The sequence below is a fragment of the Corvus hawaiiensis genome, chromosome 4 (assembly GCF_020740725.1).
Source record: "Corvus hawaiiensis isolate bCorHaw1 chromosome 4, bCorHaw1.pri.cur, whole genome shotgun sequence".
NCBI classification, from domain to species: domain Eukaryota; kingdom Metazoa; phylum Chordata; class Aves; order Passeriformes; family Corvidae; genus Corvus; species Corvus hawaiiensis.
The window spans coordinates 4,001,614-4,020,361 of record NC_063216.1 but is presented as its reverse complement, the minus strand read 5'-3'; positions in this window follow the sequence as shown (position 1 = coordinate 4,020,361).

Genomic DNA, 18,748 nt, shown 5'->3' with positions numbered 1-18,748 from the left:
GAGCTACAAGGGCAGTAATCCTAGAATGAATCCTGTCAGATGTGACTGTGTTAGCACCATGAATTTGTAACCCAGACTGGATTAGGCAAGTTAGCTACTAGCACGGGGTCACACCTCACACTTCAAGCTGGTCCTGGAGGTGAAAGTCTGAAATCCTCTGCTTAGGCTCCTCTAAAAGGCAGAAGAGGCAGCACTACTTCTACTGAGTATCCCCAGTTACAAAATCCTGTCTTCAGTGTTTATAAAACTTTTCCAGACTATCCATTTTGGTTCATGTTTTCCAGGTACTTGCCTTTTTGGTTTTTTTAAGTGCCTTCTTCACAGTTTCAAATAATAAGATGAGAAAGGGGAAAAACAAACAAACAAGACAAAACAAACAAACAAAAACTCCAAAAGAACAACAAAAAACCCCCACCCAAACCGAACCAACCCAAACCACGCCCCCCCCCCCCCAACCAGGAAGTGAAAACATTTTAATGGGGGCTGTGAAGCTGCCGTGCTATCAAAGTATCAAAGAGAGATTAAAGTTTGGCTGGAAACAGTGAAGACCTCCACTTCAGAAAGAGTTTTTCTCCCATTCAAATTCCTACAGATCTGAATTATAGCTCCCCCCTCTTCCAAAATATGTTGAATCTGACCCTGCACAGTGGTTTTGTGATTGTATATCCAAGATTTTATAATTCATAGCAGCAGATAAGTTGATAGCCAGCCCTGTAGAAGGCACTTGTCTACTCCTCTTCCTCTCAACACTGTTCTATTAAGAGATGCTATTACTTTCCAGTTAACAAATACATTCAGAGATGCATTAACATCTTCAAATCATTTTATAAACTACACCAGCCATTGTGGCTGTGCCTTAGACATGTTACATTTGCTGCTTCAATCTTTTGCTCTTATTACTGTGTGCCAGGAAAATGTGTATAAATGCTGGTCATGACATATATGTTCCAAAAAAAAAAGCTATGAGACATTTGGATATTTTCTAAAAAGCTAAAGAAGTGAATTCTGATTTCACATGCTCTACTGTAAATTAGGAGAAACTCCATCGTTACTTCAATGCCAAAAGTTGCATGGAACCAGCATCCAATTCTAAATGTCTCTAACTCTTCTAAAGAGAAAAGCTGAGGAAATATCAAACTGCTGGAAATGCACAACAGATTTTCTTATGTATTTTGATAGCAACCTTTGGGATTAGAAGCACTGAAGTATCAAACATTGAAATACTTTCTTTGCCTCCTTTGCATCTTCTGATCAGCTCTCATCCATGGATTGTAAAATCTCATGGAGGCATTGTAATTAACATGCTTCCTTCCTTTCTGGAACCATGCTGACTTTTTAAAGGGAAGTGAAAGACATTCTTCCACTTACAATTGAATGTAAATTGTATAATTTATTAATTATTTCAGTAGCACTTGATATTTATTTTAATTAATCTTTAAGTCAGACATTAACACTGGGGAGTAACAGCAGGACATCAGAAGCAGCAAAAGGCTTTTTCTTTTGCTTGAGTGCATTTTTTATGAAAAAAAGATAGTGCACTTTTTTAAAAGAAAAAATACGAAAAATAAAGTTTGATGAAATTAGACCATGTACAATGGATGTTTCCAAACAAAAGAAAAAGCTTCTGAATGGGATACCTATACGGGCAGACCAAGAAATAAAAGCCGTCAGCTCCACTTCACCTCAGCCTTCCCTGTGGAGCTGTGCAGGGCATCCAGGATCAGCAGTCTGAACCTGTGACAGGATTAGGAAGTTTGGTTAGACCCTTGTTTCCTCAGGCTGGGGTTGGAGGTTAAAAGCGCTCCACAGCACCCAGCAGAGTTCCTGGGTTCTGTGTCCTGACCAGGCAAAACTCCTTCCCCTTGTCCTCTCTATAACCAGAGGATAAACCACACACATATGCCAGAAATGTTCCGTTTTGAAGCTGATCCCGAATTAAGAGAGCTCAAGGATTGTATCAGAGCTCTAAAACACCTCCCTGGCACACGAGAATTCCTGCTGGAGATAAACCAGCAACGCTTCCCATGCCCTGTAGGATTGGTGGGAAGAGCAGATGATGACAAAGGGACCTCCTCTCTCCATCTCATGCAAGCCACAGCAACAAGCTCTTGTCTATCCCAGGAATGTGTAGCTGAACCACAGACCAATCTTTCCATGACACTAATAACTTGAAGTGGCAAGAGGAATGCACAATAGTTTTATTGTTCAGTTTTGGCTTTGTTTGTTTTTAAATTACTAAGCATTTTTCCTAGTCAAGCTGGGCTTCAGCAATGTGACATTCCACTGAATCTTCTATTGCAACAGAAAAATGGGAATTACTTTGGACCCTTAAAACACTGAGTACAAGATGCTTAATTTTTAACTTCATTTTTAGCTAAGCATTATTCCTTGCTAAACTGCTATAGGATTTACATGAACACAGCCAGTAGTAGCTGCTTTATTTGTCTGCATTTGGCCTCTACAGATACCAGACATATATCAACATAAATGTGATTTCTGAGAAAACACAGGCCCTCTTTCCTTAAAAAAAAAAACCAGAATCAGATTAAAATAGTAGAGAGACCTGTCTAAAAATAGTGTGGGTTGCAATGTTTTGTTTTTTCTAAGATGATAATAAATCTGCTCAAAAATTTTGGCTGTTTGTGCCCCTAAATAAATCACTTGGTGTGTCATTTTTCTTCATCCATCTAATTGCAGCTGGCATAGAAAGGAAAAGAGAAAAAGAAAAGCAATTTTGGCATGACTTTTGTGTCAGGGTCATTCAGGAACACATTTGGTCCATAAAGTGGACAGGATTAGCTCTGTGCTGGCTTGGAACTTCAGTTCACAGGAAGGGTCCACCATGCTCAGCTCATCAGTTCCTTGTCCTCCTGACACCACTTCCTTCCCTGTGCCCACACACTGTCATACCCAGCTCTGGAAGCAAGGCAGACACTGAGTTTTTATCCTGCTTTACTTAGAAATGCATCAGGCATACCCTCTGGAAGAAATTTCTTCTATTCTATGCTTCCAAGCTGTAAAAAAAACCCAGAAAAAATAAAGATCCACAACTTACACCACTGGCAATCTCAAGATTGTTTCACTTCAGAAAAAAATTTGTCGTTCCACCTATTTTAACTGATTCAAATTGGCACTTAACAAGATAGCCGCTGGTTTTTAGGCAGGAATTACTTCTCAGCATTTTACACAGCTTCAGATACTAAATATTTTTGCGACTCGCACAGGTCCACCCTCCAAAAACCCCGCTCCACCAAAGGAACACATAATCCAAGAATAAATACTTTAACGTGGTGTAAAAAAGATGAGAAAATCTCCACGCTAAAGTATTCAGAGACATGTGCTTAAACTCCATAGAGGTTGCTCTGCAAATCCCACCCCTTCTTTTCCTAATCAATGCATGGAGAAACACGGGGGGGAAAGCAGCTGCTGTTCACAGGCAGACAGTACAAGTGCCACTTTCAAGGTCACAGTCCAGATAAGAAGTTACAGAGCAGAAACAACATCACTTTCCTTTTCATAATTGTTTTCTGAATCTGTCTGGTCACCCTGAGTTCATGCCATCATTTCCCTTTTTTATATGCCTTGCTGCTTTGCACATTTCAGTGAATCTTCACACACAATATCAAGTACAGACAATGTAATGGGAATTAAAGCTCTTTTAAAGCCTATGCCACAAATTCAGTTAGCAGTATCAAGAATCCAGTAATTAGCAGCAAGTCCAAAAAACATAATAGGATTACTTGGGGGTTTAGTGATGAATCAAGTCCTACCCAAATACCTTCTTTTTTGGTTTTCTCCTCCTCCAGAAGTGAGACTGCTTTTTGTTATAATGTCCAGAATGACACTTTTTGTTAGTCTTTGAAACATCTACTTCACTTCAAAGTCCATGAGCGTTGTAACAAGTATCATGAACAGCCAGGGAATTTTGTTTCAGCGTCTACAGTTTGAAATACACAAAGCTAATGTTATTAACAGAATATAAATTACTTGTATTTGTTGCCACTTCCATTCAGGACACATTCTCTGTGCAGAAGCGTGGGGAACAGGGAGGAATAAAATTCAGTACTCTGGCACTATACAAAAGCCAGAAAGTGTTCCAAGCCAGAAATTATGACTCCCAAACTTAAAAGCAGTCAGTTCCAGGCACAAAACTACAGAGCCACCCACCAAACTGGGGTCAATCCCAGGAGAATTGGTGAGCTACAGTGTGAGAGAAGCCAGTTTTAGATAACTGCTCCAGGAATTAACTCAAACCAAACCACATCTAGCAGAGGCCTGTTCTGAGCTGTGAGAAAGCCCACAGCCAGGCATTTATCTACCATGTGAGTAAATTGCCACTATTAGGTTTAGAGAAGTCAGCTTTTCCACCTCCTTTTTGCTCTGGCTTCAGCAAAATTGTTTCAGGGCTCTTTATTGCCTAGACCACGTTAAGAAGTTTGTTATGTATGAACCATATCACCACAGAATGCCCTTACCAGGTCTAGGAATTTCCCAGGGGGGCAGGTGGAATACACACAGCTGTTTGGTACACAGAAAAGTCAGTCATCTTCTGCTAGAAGTCGCCTTGTGACTTTGATGCACTCAAGAAAAGTTCAGCTCTTTGGCTGGAAAGAATTCATAAAGCTCTGCAGCATTAGCACACTAGAAGGGGCAAAAAGCTTTGATGTAATTATTACCAGTAGGTGGTATGCATTAACTATTATTTTCAAGCCAGCAGGTTATTCAGCAGCTTTAGAAACAATAAAACCCTCAAGACTTGAGAGGAAAAAAATAAAATATTTTAAAAAATCATTAACCAATCTCACACATTCATGATAAATGCAATTATAAGCACGCATCCATGCTGGGAATAATTAGCGACATACCTCAACATTATTGAATGTCAATGAAGTCAAGAATACTCTTCATGAAAGAACAATACAGAAGAGGTGGCCAAGTTGTATTTAAAAGGAGGCAGGAGCAATTTTGTTAATTGCAGGAAAAAATGCCAGCTGTAAACAGAATAGGCTCTCAGTTTGTAGCATTTCTTCAAAACCAGGAACCAAACAGACTGAAGGGCAAAAATTTTTGCCAAAGTTTAAGAGAGGATAGGGTGCTTGCTGGCCAGGTTTTTTAAAATACTTCTTGATGATAAGGTTTTGTTAATCCAAATTAGATCTCTGGTGTGTATTTTGAGTTCTGTCATCCACAGGATTCTCCCAAGACTGTGAAGTGTACATCTAAGGGAATCATTAACTTAACATAAAATGCACTTCTGAGAAGCAGTGACATGAATACAAAATGTACATCTCAATGCAATATGGGCAGATAAACAAGGGAGCCTGCTCAGTCCAGCAACTCAGCTAGTTTTGGACAGTTGTTCTTTTACTTTTAGTAACACCAAATTCAAGTTTCATTTCTTAAGCAGGCATTTGTAAATAAAACCATTTCTTACCAAAGCTGTCTGTGACAGTGTCTCAGTAATGGTTTAAGCTGGGTTTCTTTTTCTTTCATAACAATATTCTGTTGTCTGTTGTTGGGGTCCCTCCCCCACCGTGTAGCCCTGGGAGAGGGGCCCTGAGGGCACAGACACGGGGTTTCCCTGCCCCTGCTCAGCCTCGTTCCCATTGGTTGGTTTGTGTTCCCTGCGCGGGCAGAAGGACCCTTGGTCCCGTGACTGGAACAGTTCCTCGGCAGAGCTCCGGCCATGCGGCTGGAGAAATAAACATCTCTGAAACAGCTAGCAAGAATCTGTCTGTCCATATATATTTCCTTTCCACGGGACTCCTGGTTTGATATATGCGTGTTGCAGTATCCCCACTGCAACAAATGGTGGAGATTTGTGAGCAGAACGATCCCCGATCCCTAAGCGACTGATTTGTGTGAGTAAACCCTGGAAACTTTGGATTCCTCTTCTTGGTTTTGCTTTGCTATTCCGTATCTAAACTATGGAGGAACCGTGGGAAGACTCTTGGCTCTCAGAGCCGCATATGGACATTTATCTTAAACTTAAAATGATTCTTGAACAACGATTTGTAAATTTTAGCTTGATTCAAGCTCAAAAAGAACTGAAACACTTCCTGGCATGGTTGTTTAAGAACTTTTTCTATGTTTCTTGGGATTTAATTCTTACCAAGGGCTTTTGGAAAACCGTTTGGACACAGTTAATACTGGAGTCAAAATATATGCCGATGGAAGAATATTTTCGTGAATATTATTTAGTTACCGAGACTGTTGAGCAATGTCAGCTGTGTCCTGGTGAAGGGAATCCTGGCGCAGGGACCGTGCGGCCCAGGCCACGTGCACCGAGCGCTCTGCGAGCAGCAGCGAGGCAGTTCCCGCGCGCGGGCGGAGACACGCGAGCCGCAGTGTCGGTGGCGGAGCGAGGCGCGGCGGGAGCGGCGGGACCCGGCGGTGCCCGAATGGCCCCGTGCAGCACGTGGTGGAGCGAGCCCCGTGAACGCCCGACCGAGAGGGGCGGCGCGCGGGCAGCGGCTGGCGGCGGTGGCGGTGGAACGGAGCCGTGCCCAGCCGAGACGCGCGCTGGAGCGGGGCGCGGGGGAGTCATCGCTCGGGGGCCCGGCCGAGACGTGGGTGCAGCGCCCGGCAGCGGCAGCGAAGCTGCGACCAGAGGAGGCGACGCACGGAGAACTGAGCGGCGTGGCCCGGCCCGGCCTGCGCAGCCCCAAACGCGACCCCGGGAAGAGCGCGCAGGCACCAGCAGCCCCGACAATTCCAACACGGGAGCGACCGAAAGAGAGAGCAAAGACGCAGCGAGACAGAAAACAGCAGCCACTCGGAAAAAGGAAAAGATCCTAGCAACTAAGACCTTAGGGATAGTAAAATGGTATAATGTTAAGCAAAATTATGGTTTTATAACAAGGTGTGACAACCAGCAAGACATATTCGTGCATAGAACTGCTATTAAAAAGAATAACCCTGAAAAATGCATCCCAAGCTTGGGAGATGGAGAGGTGGTGGAATTTAATATTGTACTAGGGAGAAAAGGGTTACAAGCATCGCAGGTCACTGGGCCTGATGGTGTTCCTGTAAAAGGCAGTATATATGCAAAAAATCGTAGTCATGTTAGACAGTATCTCCATTGTAAGCCCCCCCTACAGTTTCCCTTTCCTAATCCCACCTTTCCCTTTTACCCTATGTCCTATTACCCCCAGTGTATTCCCAATCCGTTTTTTCATCCATGGTTTCCCTCACAAAACCATGCTTTTGCCAATTGTTTCCCCAAAAATCCCTTTCCAATGCCGAGTGGGGGATGAAAAGGGGGAGGGAAGAAGTTAAACCCTCTCCTGCCTCAGTTTCCCCACAAAGCATGCTCAGAGTTCTGTCTCCCTTCTGTCAGCCCTAAGATGTTCCACAGAATCTGTTTGGACATTTAAAGACTCAGGAGGGTGGCTTGTTTTGTTTTGAAACTGTTCTTGTTATGTTTATCCAGTTGTTTTCATTCTCCTTTTATTAAAATAAAACGGGTGAGGTGTTGGGGTCCCTCCCCCGCCGTGTAGCCCTGGGAGAGGGGCCCTGAGGGCACAGACACGGGGCTTCCCTGTCCCTGCTCAGCCTCGTTCCCATTGGTTGGTTTGTGTTCCCTGCGCGGGCAGAAGGACCCTTGGTCCCGTGACTGGAACAGTTCCTCAGCAGAGCTCCGGCCATGCGGCTGGAGAAATAAACATCTCTCTGAAACAGCTATCAAGAATCTGTCTGTCCATATATATTTCCTTTCCACGGGACTCCTGGTTTGATATATGCGTGTTGCAGTATCCCCACTGCAACAGTCTGTATTTAATGAGAATGGCAGAAGAATTATTCTTTAAACAAGACTGCAAGAACTTAAAGCAAACAAAAATCCATACAAATATGTAAACCCCAGATATGAAGCACCTTGACTCTAAATTAATTGCCTCAGACTAAACTGAGCAGGAGCCAGAGATTGCAGACCTCTTAATATCTAAGTTTGTGTTGCTATAACTTGGCTGGCAAATATAGAATTTATGAGAAACTAGAGGAGTTCCTAGCTATATGGAAATTCCTACATGAAAATATTTTTAATGAAGTAGAGAAGGCAAAAGATTTTTCTGGTATGCTTGGAGAGAAGCAGGATGGTGGCTTAGCATCACAACAAGACAATAAAATACTTTGTAGTCCATTAGTAACTAAGGAATATGTTAAACAACACCTACAAAGAATAAACACAATATTAATATTCTTGGATAACTCACAGAGAATACTTGAAATACATTTGCAGATTATTTCTCTGGCCTAACCTGTATCCAAATATAATACAATTTATGCCTCATTGCAACCTTCCAGTACTTAAATGGGACTTATAAGAAAGATGGGGACAGATTTTTTTTCAGTAGGACAAGCGGCGGTTCTAAACTAAAAGGGGGTAGATTTAGATTGAATACAAGGAAGAAATTTTTTACAATGAGGGTGCAGAAACATTGGAACAGGTTGTCCAGAGAGGCTGTAGATGACCCATCTCTGGAAATATTCAAGGTCAGATTGGAGAAGGTTCTGAACAGTCTAATCTAGTAAAAGGTGCCCCTGCTCATTGCAGGGGGGCTGGACTAGAGGATCTTTAACAGTCCCTTTCAACCCAACCAATTCTATCATTTAAACGGAATATTCTTTACTTCCATATTACATTTGAATTTGTACCTCAGGTTATTCTGATCAATACTCTTTAAAAATAATAGTATTCTTAAATAAAAATATTTTTAAAGCTATTTTAAAGACATAGAAACTTTGTAGAAGAACTTTGAATAGCTAGATTGTGCTCAGAAGAAAAACAAATGGAAAAAAATCCCTTCTTTTACTAGAAGACTCGAAGTCTTTTTAGATCCTCATCATGCTGCAACACACCGTGCAAACACTTTCACAGACAGAAGTTACAGTGGACTAAGCTGACCTTTAACAAAGGCTTTGTTTACAAGAACAGCAGGCAGCACGGCCCCATTAGGAAAGGCTTTGCAGGGTGCCTGATGCCCTCCCATGAGAGGGCTGCGGGAGGGGAGGAGGTGAGGGAAGGGATATTTCACCCCAGCCGTGTCCCTCTTGCCAGCCCCAGCTGTGTCTCCGCAGCTGGAGCGCATTAGTCCCGCTCCCACAGCTGGATGCGAAGGAATCTGCCGGCTCCAGGACCCTCTCCGAGGTGGGGGGAATATGGGGGCTTGGGGAGGGTGAAAAAGGATCACCAAACCTGCTCCAACACGCACTTGGGTTCAGCACTGACATGCTAATGCGGATGATCCCAAAATGCTCCCAGGAATCGACCACTGGGAGCGGAAGTCAGTCAGGTTCAGAGTGGAGTGAATGCATAATTGTTGCTATTTAACTCTAAGGGTGATTTGTTTATTTGAGCCAGCTAATCACAAAAATTCTCCAGAGCTCCGTTTCTGGCCATCTCCAAACCAAGGCAGCCTTTTTGGGAGACAGGAAGAGCTTTGTTTGCCTAGGCTGAGGTTAACAGGAGGCAGGGGAACTACTGGGGCAGGTAAGCAGTGTCAATTTGAGAGGACTATGGCACAGTATATGGATATAGATAGATATAGATAGATATAGATGAGACTGTGCAAACCAAAGGACCCTTTCTGGTTTTGAATGCCCCGCAATTATGAAAGCTCTCGCAGAACTGATACTGAACAACTGCAAATCCAATTGAGTTTGACAGAAATGGAGGCCACTTCAACACCACAGAATAAGATGAAAAATATCAATTGACTTTGGGCAAGTTGTGTTTTATACATTTTTCTAGTAAGAAAGTGGGACACTTCTGACTGATTTATAAAATGTTTGTTTCTATAACAAGTGTTTGTCTGTAGAGTTATTTTCATACACATCTTCTGAAATTCTAGTATATGAATGGTATTTGGAAGTTTGGAAGGTAAAGACACAAAAGAAGGTGTAAAATACAAATTGGGTAAACTCATTTGTTTACAGTATCAAAAGAGCATATTACTGTTACAATGCACAAATTGGAAATAAATAAGCACCATTTATGTGCATTTCTGCCTAACGTGAGCAACACCACAATCAGAAATCCAAGCTCTATGCCTATATGCTTTACAAGAAAGGAAGTGATATGACATTCATGGAAAAGCAAAATAGGACTGACTTCTTAGGTTTAATTCTCTTCCTTAGAAGAAACTTGAGAGTGTCTGTCTTCACTCCTAAACTATGATGATACTTCAGCTTTACTGATGTCATGCCCCTGCTGATAAACAAATGATTTTAGCAGGAAGCTCATGAGACCATATTGTCCTCACTGTACCTATTCAGAAGAACTTAGAGGCAAACACAGTTGGATTACCAGCAGACATAAGGGGATGAGTCATTATGAACTGCTAAAACAAGGCCTTTTGCAGAATAACTTCAAACATAAAGTGTTCTGATTATGTAAAAGAGTGTCTCATGGCTTGTGCACTTCTGTCAGAGCATACAGGGCACACATAAATTTTGCACAACACATCTCACAGCTGATGTCTTTGCTTACGACTAATGACATGTTATCTTTCTTTGATAAAGTCTGAGTCAATAAGCACCTTCTGCTTTGGGGCTGTCCCTAAATCATGAGCTGTTTCCTGAAGGATTAGGGAGTTTTTTGGTGAAAAGAGTAACCCTTGGATTTTCTAGTACTGCAGGGGCATAGAGATAGGGCTAAGGTTCATATGTCATTAACTTGAGTACTTCCATACATTTCAGTGGGTTGGTTTGTTTGTCTTCCCCAATGGGGGATGGGAGAGGATTTTGTTTTTGCTGCTGGGCTTTGGTTTTTGTTTTTATTTTTAAAGACTTGGACATTTCCAGAAAAGAAGTTGAATTGCTTGTACTAGAAATCTGAGCTCTGCACATGCAGCAAAATAGAAATTTTTTTTTGGCTTTAATTAATTGATCTCTATGTATACACAGTTCAGTTTTACTTTATTTTTCCACTCAGGCATTTTTACCTAACTGGAAAGAGATCACAGTTCCAGAAGAACCTATGCAACTCAACACGAAAAGAGAGCTGGATCCATGTGAACGATGATCACATCTTACATAATTTGAAAAGTGAGAGCAGATATTTCCAATTCCTGACACTGGCACTTGAAGATACAAAAAAAAAAAAAAAAGTAAATTAAAAAACCCCACAAAGCAAAAATAAAAGCCTCAAAAAGAGTAATTTTGGATTTGCTGTTCAAGGCACTGAACAGAAAGGTTTGAAAGCAACCTACACCCCAAGAGTGGTGTTCTTGAAGGCTGAAACTTTTCCATAATCATTTCTCATGCCGAAATGCTGGCTGGAACAAACCTCCAGGTCTTCACAATTTCTACCATCTCCATGACAGTGCAGCAGCTCCTTTTCAGAGAAGTTTCCTACTCCTCTTCATCTTCTAACTCTCCAGCCTTCTATCTGCCTCTCACTTCCTCTATGTCATTCTTTGTCCTATCCAGCACCTCACAAAAATGTCTCTTACCTGTGCATGCTCCGTCATTCTCTGGGGAGGAGCAATATTCCCCTGCCCTTCAAAGGTTTATCAGTGACCGAGGATGAAGAAAGAGATCAACAAGCAGCTCCTCCCCTATCTAGCCAGACTCTCCTTTAAAAAAAAACGTCTCACCTGCAGGAGGTCAACAAACTCACTAAACAGTTCTGCAACCAACAGAAGAAAGGAAGAACTCTGGAGATGAAAGCAAACAGCAATATTTTTGTGACCTTTAATTGAATTTGAGGAATAAAAAACCCCAAACCTAGAGACAGCATGAGAAAAATCTCCCGCAGTAAAAATCTGAGGAGCTTTTGTAGCATCCAAAAAGTTCAGCTGAGTTCAAGGAGCGTAGAGTATGCTCACACTTATAGAAGAGTCATTAATACTTGGCTGCCCTTAAGAATAGCTGCGGTTTCAGACAGCACACTTCCATCAAACATTATCCAACACAGTATGTGTGGTATAAAGCATGGCAGAATTCATCAAGCCACTTCAAGATTCTGAGGTCAGGGTCAGATTAAGGCACAGATATGACAAGCCAGCATGTGCTGAAGCCTCACCTGGAATTATATAACATTAAGACCTCTTAAATAATAAACTGAATTACCTCTCCAATCCATATTCCTGATCTTGGTGGACCCTTGAGAGTAAAAAAGGAATTGCATGATCTGGAATGAGACACCTCTTTCAGATCTGTCTTCTGAAGTCTGAAACTGACCTTGAAATCCTTACTTTTATCATAAAAAAGTAAGCACAATGAAGACAGTTTAGGCTGTAGCCCCAGACTAAAACAATGTGAAAACATTAAATCCTTATCATGGCAGAAGTTAAGGATTAAAGTGTAGGTGCAACTAGAAGGAAGATATAAAAATGGCCCTTACTTCCCCCGTGTATCTCCTTATCCCTGCAGGTCATGTCTGCTCGCTGTCCTAACAAATAAATTTTTCCTGTTGCAGCTTTCACCCTTCAGAGCTGGAACAGGCATAGGAAGGCAGGCTGGATTCAGCCATGCATCAGTGGCATGGCAACCAAGTTCTAAACGCTGAATCTTCTGCAGACTGAAGCAGAAGTAACAGTTTTGATTTTCCAGACCAAGGCTGACTTTGCAGTTCTGGAAGTCAATAAAAAATGTTTGACTTGTTGTAGCAGGTTCGGTTTGTAACTGGGCAGAAACACCAATTTAGTGTAGTGGTTTGGTCCAAAACACTCATTACTGTTTATCTTCTGTGAGATAAGAATTAGGAGAAAAACAAAGCAGGCACCAAACTTGACAGAATATAAAGAAGTTTATTAACAGACCTAAAAGAGGGGAAAAAAAATTATACCATACCTTCAGAACTCTCCTCCTCCCCCCACCTTTCTCCCTTCTCCCACTGACAAAGTAGAAAGACAACCCTTGAGATGTTCAGTCTGTTTATCACTTCCATAATAACCTTGTTCAGTCCATTTAGGAAGAGGAGTCTCTCTTGCCCATGCTATGGAGAAATTATCAAAATGAGACAGCTGCCCGGGTTGGTTCTCTGCTCGCATCATGTGAGAGTCCCTTCCCACAACTTGCAGCTTTTCCCACAACTGCTTTCGAGGGTCCAATCTTGAGTTACTGGGGTACAATTTTAAGGTTGAGCCGTTCAGAAACAAAAGTTCTCTTTACCCATCTCTGGGAGCATTTCATCTCTAACAACAGAGGCCCTTCCCTGGGAGCAAAGGGTCCTCCTCATCTTCATCTCTAGGACTATCTCTGGGAACATCTCTAGGAACTGAGGTCGTCTCCTTTCCATTTGGAGCAAAAGTCCTCATTGCTTCCATCTCTCCCTGTTCAAACTTCTCATGAAATTACAGCTGCGTCAGCATCTGCCTATCTCAGCGCAGGTGCTTTTGCTCACAAGTACAAGTTGAACACTCCACCGCCCATGCCTTCATGAAATTACAACGGGATACTCTGATATACCATAGCTTTACAACAGAATTTTGGCTTTAAGCATCTCCTCTTTCTCCTCCCTCATGTTTTCAGCTCTTCACAACACTAAAAGGGTTAATCTCACCTAGGCCTTGCAGCTGGAATGTGGCTTATCGCTGTTGGCCACATGATCTTTGCCGGACAGCTGGGCAGCTTCAGCTGAATCTTGGCAGCACTGGAGAGGGGGAGCCCCACATCTGCCCACAGCAGGGCTGTGGGGGGGTTCCGTGGGTGGAACAGGGCCCATCAGCTCCAGGATGCCCAAGCAGGGCCTGGGCCGGGCCCACTGACCCTCACACAGGGCCCGCAGCCACCTGTCCCAGTGCCGGAAACGAGAGAGAACTCTGCCCGGAGTTTGTCTATTCTTAAGTGTGCATCACAGAGGCGGTCACAATTTTAAGTGGCTTAAAGAACTGTCCATATTCAAACTGGCCAGCTGAGAGGTTCTGTTAGGTCATAGAGGAAGCTGTAAGCACCCCTTTGCGAGAACATCACTTCCGGGACTATGCTTTGCTAACCCATGACACTTGTAAACTGAGCAGATTTGGTCTGGATGTCACTGAAAAAAAATAAATGTAGTGCTCTCAGCATGTCAGCTTGACAGGGTCACTTTGCTTTTCTGACCACAATTCTGCTTTAAAACTAACCTTTCAGCAGCTGCTCAGTTCTATTCATCAATCCTACCCCTGTTGAAAAGCAGTCGCAGCAACACCCGTTGACTTCAGCAGGAACAGGATGAGGCTCTTATCTTATAAATTATAGTCTTATGACACACAAAGTGAACATAAAAAATCTCACTATGATTTAGACAGGCAGAAAATATCCCCATTGACCCAGCTCAGATCACTAGAGACCTACATCCATTTGGTTTTAGTTCAACAAACAGAAGGGTTTATGATTTTTTTTTAATAAATCAAGCCAAGGATATGATAGAAAACAAATCCTACTCTATCTCTGATGGAATCTGCAGATCAGTTTCACAATAGAGTAGAAAATCTCTGCCTCTTAACCTATTCAGGAGGTGAGCACAGCCCCCTGACTAAGGCTTCATTTTATAAATTGTGGTAGGCCCACACTCACAACACTCTTGGCTTATCAAACTCAAGACTTTTACACTGAAAATATTTGAGTCCTTTAAATGGAGCAGCAACATTGTAATGCAAATCATCAAGTTGCAGGACCATTAAAATTCTCCTATTTCATTGCCCTCTGGGCAACAATTGATTCTGAGACACCAGCAGGCCTCCAAAGGGAAAGAGAACAAAAAGACGAGCAAAGACATAATCCAGCTGTATGTGAGTTTCAAATCCAAAATTCATTACCTTCACTGCAGCATTTTTACCATAAAGAGTTGTCCCCAGCAGAACATGCTAAAATGGATGTCTTTTCCTCTGTTTGGTTTGTCTGCTTTTGCAAATCCATTCAGTAACAGTCTGCTTGGTTCCTGGCTTTCAGGGCATCTTTTTCAAATTTTTTAGCTCTACTGGAAACAGAGATTCTTCCCACCCCACAGACTGAGCTGTCATCACCATGTAAGTGTGTTCTGAGCAGTTACAGTTTTCTATACACTAATTAAAGCTTCGTATAAAACCTCAGCTAATTAAAAATCCAACAAACTAATTCTGAAATAAACTGTCTGCAACTGGGTATTTACATGAAAATACCTGCTGATGAATGTGTTTCTATTCTTCTTTTCCCTCCTGCTTCTTTCAGCAGCAGTCAACAGCTGTGGGCACACAAAGCATCTAAAACAAGTCAAGATTCAGATGTTAAACCCTGAGGTATTTTTACCTTGAATAAATAATCCCCACTAGTGCCTCTACAATATGCTCTGTAGTGTTATATACCTGGGGTTTGTTTCTATTCCTGAATTCCAGAATCCTACAGCTATCTTTGATTATTTTTTTCCTTTTACTACTATTATCCTCACTATGTGCATGAAAAGAAAATCATTTATAAATTTCTCATAAGACCCTGTCTGCAGGAACTCCTCACAGTCAAAGAAAGTCCAAAGAATGTCAGTAATTAATTTACACATTGCCCTCAAGAAAAAGAAAAAAAACCAAAACAAAACAAAAAACCCTAAACAAAACCAACTAAATACAACCCAAACCCAAAAGCTTTCTGTGAACATGCTGTGTTTTTCTTTTTGTTTATAAGCCAGAGAGGTTCAAGGTCTCCTATGCTCTAAACAGGTCCTTTCCAGGTACACTTTTATTGTGGTACTATGAAGACAAAGTTGAGTCTGACCAGCTCCTACTAGAGTTCAGACCAAGAAAAATATTCCATGCCTTTTGTTTTACTTCTAATGGCAAAGCCTCTAACTTAGTAATTCTACCCCTGAACTGTTTGCACTACCTACTGCACCAAGCAAAATAAAACCCTTACTGAGAACCTGAAAATAACACTGGCCATACTCAACTGTAAAAATTTCCATTGCCCAAACAGAGAAAAGTTCAGAAAGTACATAAACAGTATAATTATTAGTAGGAATCTGGATTATAAAAATCACTTCAGAACCTCAGTTTTTATCTATATACAAAACATAACCAAAATATCTACTTGTTACCATTTTTATCTGCAGTAGAACTCTATGTCTGAACACTTGGACTATAAGCACCTTATTCTGGTGAAACTGCACTTAGTAAAACATTAAGTAGCATTAAATGAAAATATGATGCATTTAATTAGAAAAACTGACCGTAAAATTTTAAGGCAAATCATAGCTTTAGTATCAGAGGCTTATTAAAAACCTCAGGGCTGTAAGTGCCAGTTTTCCAAGGGCAGTTCTACTCAGAGCCACTGGAGTGTTCTCACTAGAATGATACACTACAGTACACTAATAAATAACTCTAATTATCCTCTACTTGCAAATTCTCTAGGACTGTTTTAAAAGAGTACAAGCCCATGATAGAATGTAAGCAAAATCACATATTATGAATTGCCTGTTCCGGCTGATGGATTTTGGAGTGCTCAGCACCTTTTCACATGGATCACATCTTGCAATAGCTGCACCTTAAAGAATTTCCAAGAGCTTTTAAAGATGTTTTTTGTGGCCCATCATAAATGAAGTGGGTATGGACTTAAAAGGACATTCAGCTTAGTTTACCATCAAATATGATGCAAGATACCATCAAATACAGCAAGATACTCTGTCCTATTATCCAGTTTCTGATTGAGGATATTAGGCAACACTGGCCTCATTATTGATGACTGGGGTACACCAGTGACTGAACCTCTTCTGAACTTTGTGACACTGATCGCAACCCTTCCAAGCGTCCAGTTTTCAGTTCAAGTCACTGGCCATTTCCCTAGCCAGTCTATGAGGATGGGCTGCCTGATTGTCCTCATGGCAGGTAGGGTTTCCCTTATACCCAGTCTGAAACTCTCCCTTTTTAATCTGAGCCTGCTATTTCTTGTCGTCCCACTGTGCACCACTGTCAAGAGTCTGGTTTCAACTTCTCAGTAAGCTCCTCATATGTGCTGGAGGGCTCCAGTCCTCTCCTCACATGGCAAGTGCTCCAGGTCCCTTGTCTTCTTGGCACTCTCTGCTGCACTTCCTCCAGTCACACAGCATTCTTCCAGGGGAGAGGGGTGGCAAAACCAAAAGTAGTTTTCCAGGCATGGTCTAATGAACTCTGAGCAGAGGAGATGATCTCTTCCCATAAGTTACTGTCCCTTTTGTGCTTTTCCTGAAGATGGGTCTAAAAAATATCTTTTCCCAATCATCAAAGATATCCCAATCTCCATGATCTTTCAAAGACAGAAAACACTTTCAGAAACCTGGGATGCAGAAAAGCTGGTCCCAGGAACTTGTTTAGCTAAAATTTGCCCAACTATTCTAAAGCTGTTGCAACTGCAGGCTACTTTGGAAAGTTGCAGCTGTGTCCTTCATCCTGCTCATGGTTACATTTCCCACATCCTTCTCTATCCCACTATTTGTGATACAGTGTCGGGTCCATTCAGTTAAGTGGTTCAAGATAAAACCTAGTGCAAACCCTTTTTTTTTAAAGTTTATTTTTATATCATATCAGCAAACTGATCTGTTCAGTCAAGGGACTACAAGACCATAAGATTGAATTATACAGAAATCACAAGGATCCACAGGAAGAAACAGAGGGTAGAGTTGGATATAAACAACTTTTTATCAGCTTAAGATGAACACTAAATCTTTTCTTGAGTGTTTTCCTGGACCTAAACCATGGCAACCACAGAGCTAGAAACAGCTCTGTATTTCCCTGCAATGTTTATATTCTGATACATTTAGCATTTTGCATTTGGAGAGTGAACATCTCCCACAGAGCAACAAGTTATGAATAAATGTTGACTATTCTCATTTTCTACTTTATTCTTCTAATATGTATTGACCATAACACAACTTCTGCACTCTGAGCTTCACTAATCTAGCAGAAATTAAGAGTTTAGTAATTGCTTATTTATGCTGTGATCTACTAAAAGCCTAATTTAAAATACACTGGCATGAGATGCCATATAACTCACAGACAAACATTTTAACACACAACACAGGCAAACATTGAAAAATATATTAAATCTACACCAAATATAGTAATAGCATAGTAATAAATACACTAAATATAGTAAGAAAACATAAAATTTTTAAGAAGAAACTGTGTCCCTCCTTCTCACAACCCATAATGATTAAAGTAATGGATTTATAGCAAGGTAAGCCTTGCTGGGAAAAAAACCTCATCCTCTGCTTCATATACACTGTTCAAAGACACAGATCTTTCAGAATATATCTACAATCACAAAATGCACAAGATCCGATTTTGAGATTAGGGAGAACTGGCAGTGACAAGGAGCATGCTCAGCTGGAGTCTCCCTTCATCTCTAGACTGATGGAAGCAACCTCAAGCCTATCCTAACGGTTGAAAGAGCTGGCATTAAACTTGAAGGGCCCCAAGCAGAGGGCAAGACACTATAGCTCAACACTCCCAGCTAAAGCACCGTGCAGAAAGACCTGACTTCCCTTGCAGATCAGCATTATCTCACATGTTCACGTGAGATAAGAACATAAGTGCCAGCATTTTGTTGCAGAATGGTTAAAACGCTGCAAATTCAAACCCTGGTTTTATCTCCCTGTAACTCATTTAAGAACTTTCAGCAGGACTTTCATCATGATGCAGACTCAACAAACATCAATGATCACTAAAAAGCATTTGGCATCACAGGAGAAATAGGTTGGGTGTCTTATCCAGCCCTGAACTTTAACAGTGACTGGCTCTTCAATCCGTTTCAAAGTTCATTGTGGTCTGTTTTTCCTACTTCACAGTCAGGGAAAACTTCTAATCTAATGCTTTGCTCG